This window comes from Pygoscelis adeliae, unplaced genomic scaffold, assembly GCF_000699105.1.
Source record: "Pygoscelis adeliae isolate BGI_AS28 unplaced genomic scaffold, ASM69910v1 Scaffold370, whole genome shotgun sequence".
Lineage (NCBI taxonomy): Eukaryota > Metazoa > Chordata > Aves > Sphenisciformes > Spheniscidae > Pygoscelis > Pygoscelis adeliae.
In genome coordinates, this window is record NW_008823870.1 from 519,865 (window position 1) to 524,635 (window position 4,771).

A 4,771-nucleotide genomic window follows, 5' to 3' on the forward strand; every position below is an offset into this window, starting at 1 on the left:
TCAGCTAATTCTTTGAACAGTAATCCTCTATTGAAAGTTCTTTTTTTCATTGAAACATGTAGGAGCAAAATATCTCTTTCATCAATTTCAAGAAAACAGACCTCACACAAATGGTTATGATTTCTTTCTAAGTATTCAAAATAAAATGAAACTCCCTGCAGTTACCTGACACGTTTTCCCTTCGACACTGCTGTAGTGTCACAACAATGCGGGGAGATACTCAAACACAGCTTTGAAACCAATGAAAAATGCGAGGCAGCTACCAAACCAGCTGGGTAGCAGAACTCTTCCGGCTGCAGCACAGTGAGCAAAATCAACCTGAACAGGATTGGGGTCTTGCCAGTTTCACAGTTAGTGCCTGTTTTAGGAAAGCTTGATCACACTCTCAGGATGAGAATCATTGAGTATTCCATTCCCATCTCTCAGTCTGTTTGAGCAGCCATAAACTAAATGACCCACCTCGCAGCTGAATCTTGGCTTTTCAGAGATGATCAAGAATACCATGTTGAGGATGATGTTCTTATGTAGTGCTGGGATGGCAGGGAGAGGTGGAAATAACGATCGACCGCTGCTTCCTCTGTCACCTGCTGTGACTGGAATACTCTGATAGTTTAGAATGCTAATGGCTTTGCTGGCTCTTGGCTTGATAAGTGCGCTAGGCAAACCCAGGTTTTGTCAGGATTGTCACTGACTGAGGTTTCAAAGCTTGTTGAATCACAAAAATCTTGGTTCTCATGCAATGAAAAACATTATCCAAGAGCTGCATCTACACTCACCAAATGTGTTGATACTTTAGTTTACCTGTATCTATATTTTTCTTGAGTTTTTTTGCTTAAGCTACCAGAAACCATTTTGTACCTATTTTTTGAAATGTGTTGGAAATCCATTTCTTCCGTGCAGTATAGAAGTGGTCCATGGTAGGGAAGCCTTAATTTTCCGCTGTCTACCCCAAGGTAACCGTGCAGATATCTATGTAGACAAACTTTCTCTGTCTTGAATAAATAAACTTTTATGAGACATCAGGTTTTGTTTTATTTATAAATACTTCTATTCTCGGTGGAAAACTGGGTATCCCCAGAGCTCTTGCTGGAGGCTTGCAGTCAACACAGATTCTGCATCCTGAAGCACAGGTGGCTGTACTCTTTCGGTGGCTTTGAAAGAGGAGGTCTCCTGTGTTGTGGTGTTCATGCATGGGCTCCTAAAGTGTTGCAGCGTAACTTGCATAACCCGAGAAACAAACTACCAGTTGATTAACTGCTATTACTGTTGTTTTTGAAGGTTGCTGGTGTTTTCATGGTCAGCAGTTTAAAATCACAATGTTTTCTGAGTGGACAGAAGTGTGAGTACAGTAATGCTTAGGACTGTATCAGAATAATGTACATCTGAGATGTTTTGAGATATTCACCTTGGCACAGACTTCGGATCTGCACTGGTCTTAGCAAAGCAAATCGACTAATACAGACCACCAGGCTGTTGTGGATAGTGCACAGATACTAAGAACTTGTTTGTACTGGAAGGGTAAATAAGCGTAAGGTGTTATGTGAATATCTGTTGACAACATTATTGCAGGCAGGAAGGGATTTCTGGATGCCACAAAACGGGCAAGTCGAACTGTCTCTGCTGGAGATTAGAGTGACTGGGGTCAGAAGGGTATTCTCAGAGAGGGGCATGGTTATCTCCACCTCATGCTTCTCTGTGACTTTAGGAATTTGACATTTTATCTGGGCGCCTCGCCGTGGCTGTGAGCAGTAAAAAGCAGAGCTGCGTTGTAAGCCTCAGCCTCTGTGTCCTGTGATAAAATTAGCCATCTGGGTGTTTACAGCAATTGCTGATTGGCAGCCCATAGAAATGTCTCTCCAGGCAGTGTTCCCGTGGAATTAGGTAGCACAGCTGTGATCATTTCATACATGAACGCAAGTTATTTTAGAATTTCCAACATTTTGTCAGTTCTATAAAATGGTTCCAGCAAAATAAAGCATTTTAACCAGAAATGTTGAGCAATAACCAGATGTAGGCAATTTGGCAGGTTTCGAATCGAGTCTATTATTTGCTTTTAGAGCTTTGTTTCTGCTTTCAAATATGTGCAGAAGGGTTGAAAAGTTCATTACTTGATTTGAGAAGAACTGCTTCCTGTTAGGAGAAATTAAACCCCATTATTTTCCTGCAGCGGAAGGTCAACATCTAAGAAATGCAGGTCCCTCAAGGCTTAGTCTTGCACAGCTTCCATATGTCACTTTCCAGAAGGTATATCCCTAAGAAAAAAGGCGAGGAGGGAGTATATTCTTCTCTGGCACACCTCTTAATTTCATCAGTAAAGTCTGTTTTGTATTCACAGGATGGCAAATAAAGGTGATTTTAAAAGATGATACCAGATAACAACTCTGATGATTCTGTAGTGCCGCTCCCCGGCTTCCTGCCCTGCTGAGCTGGTGCGCTTTGCAGCCTGTTGCATGCGTGCGCTGCCGACTTCTGAGCAGAGCTTTACAGCTTTTCCCTGCTGCTCTTTCTTCGGGGAGGGCTTTTTCATTTCCAATGGTCTGAGCAGGTGGCTGATGGGGAGTTGTGAGCAGAAGCGGTCCCTCTCGTATTATCCGGTGGCATAGGGGGTGCTGTCGTTCTCTGGGAATATTTTTAACTTTACCATCTGCTGCTTTTCCTGTGCTTGCGCCTGAGCCAGTTTCCTTGCCAGGATCTATAGACCTCTGAGGGTGACTTCACCTGCTTGGCGGGAGGTGCAATGTCTGCACAGAGTCCACCGCTCCCTTCAGCAAAAGGCAGCTAAATAGAAGATCTGCTGTGAAGGTGGGGAGGGAACGGAGGTGCTCCTTTCCTCTGAATGGGTCTTGTGGATTTTCATGGATAGGTTCAGGTGTTTTCCTTTTTTCATTGGGAGGGATATTTGTTCTAAAATTCATAGGTGTGAAAAAGGAAATCATAAGATTTTGAGTGTGATTGAAAGAAAGGAGGTGCAATGAATTTCAGGAATGGGTGTGGACCTTGGTGCATCTTTACAAAGAGTACAAGCATTGCCGTACAAATAAAGATAGTATAGTAAGATGTTTTTCAGTGGGGTCTTTTTAGTGCAAGTTCTTGAGAAAGCTTTACTGCTGCTTATATTCCGGTCTGAGTTGAAAAAACGCAATTTTCTGTCTTTTTGCCATTCAAATTCAGCATGCTTACTGCTCAGCATGATATCCCTTGTTTAAAAATGTTTAACTTGGAATTTAAAGTTGCAGTCTGGCAAAGGTTCTGTGCTGAATGTGGCGGTCCACATGGAAAACCCTTCTTTCCATCCTGCCTCTGTTATGAAAGATCTTGGGTTTTACGCTTCCTTGAATTGAAGAGCATCAGGGAAAAATGGAAATAGTTCTCTCTCTTGTTAAAATAAATGCTCACCTGTATTTAGACATGTTTGATCGGCCACTCTGGAGTGCATTTGCTGGAATTTCATTGGGTGGAGTTGGCACTTTCTGTTTCTCTTTGGCTGTTCTACTCCGTGTCTTTCCAGAGGGCTGGAGCGGCAGCGCAGTGCTGCGCTGCTTCCTAGGCGGTTGGCGGTTTTGCCTTGCTTCGCTCTTATTTTGGCCTTGTTTCAAGGAACAGCACAACATAGGAGAGGGCTGAAACTGAAGAAGCTGTAGCGTCTGGAGAGGAGATCCCTTGAAGGTGACTTTGCAGATGGTTCCTGAAAAGTAGTCTTCCGCATAAAGGGTGGGAGCTCATCATTGGTGCTGCCACAAACAGAACGATGAGCGTAATTGCTTTGAAATTCACCAGCCTGCCAAGAGTAATTTGTAAACAGTTGGGGCACAGCCCCTGTTCCAGAGTTCTCCTGGAAATAATTGCACCTTCCTGAGTTAAAATATTTATCCAATTTTTGCTATGTAAGAAATCAGAAAATAAATATTGAGAAGAGGTTGGGAATCTCCACAGCAAATAAATAGTTGGGAGGCAAACCAGAGAGAAGTTTTGAGTCCTGTCAAACTCTGCAATTCTTCCTATATTTATGGTTCAGCATTTGATTAGAGTGGAGTGAGCAAGGAAAAATGCTTACTCAGATTGAAATAGGAATTTATTCCATCCGTACTTGGACTCTGTGTGAGTGGTTTTTGTACCTACCTAGCTATTGAGTTTCTTTATACAAATTGCTCAGACTTCATTCTGTGCTTGTGCACAGGGGGTTTGGGGTTTTTTTTAATTGCAACTGGTACATTTTATATGAACTGGAATGCTGTTTAATAGGTCTATAGGGAAGGTTTCCAAAGCCTCTTGAAGTTATATGACCTAGACAAGGATCTAATCGTGCCCGTTTCAAATAAACCCACTCTTGCAGTTAGTCTGAGTGAGCACCGCAGCAGGTAGCCAGACTATTTAGCTGTGGCCTAGTTTTTTGTAGGAATAAGCTTTTCTATGGTCTGAGAAAGGAAATATTTACCACTTGCTAAAAGTCTATCAAGCTTTTCTTCTGATTACAAGATATAAACTAGGAAAAAACCCCAAAATTTTTTAGTAACAAGGTTAATTGCAAGTGAATGATGCAGCTCAAAACTAAGTTGTTTCAGATAACTCATAAGAAGAAAGCATTTAGAGGATTTCCGGCAAAGTTCCATTGAAGAAAATCAATTTCTAAAATGTGTTATTTCAACTTTAAAATACTGGCAGAGCAGAATCAGTTGTGGGGGAAGAAGAAACCTGCTGTGTAAAAGTGTTCTACCTTTGTAGAATTGACACATTCTATTGTGACACATTCTGTAATGTGTCACAATAGAAA

At 41.9% G+C, this 4,771-nt stretch overlaps 1 protein-coding gene across 2 annotated transcripts in view; it reads left to right on the forward strand.

The window, feature by feature from the left end:
• Positions 1-4,771, forward strand: part of DNAJC11 (DnaJ (Hsp40) homolog, subfamily C, member 11) — an 18,296-nt gene that overhangs the window by 3,275 nt on the left and 10,250 nt on the right. The gene's annotated exons all lie outside the window — the stretch shown is intronic.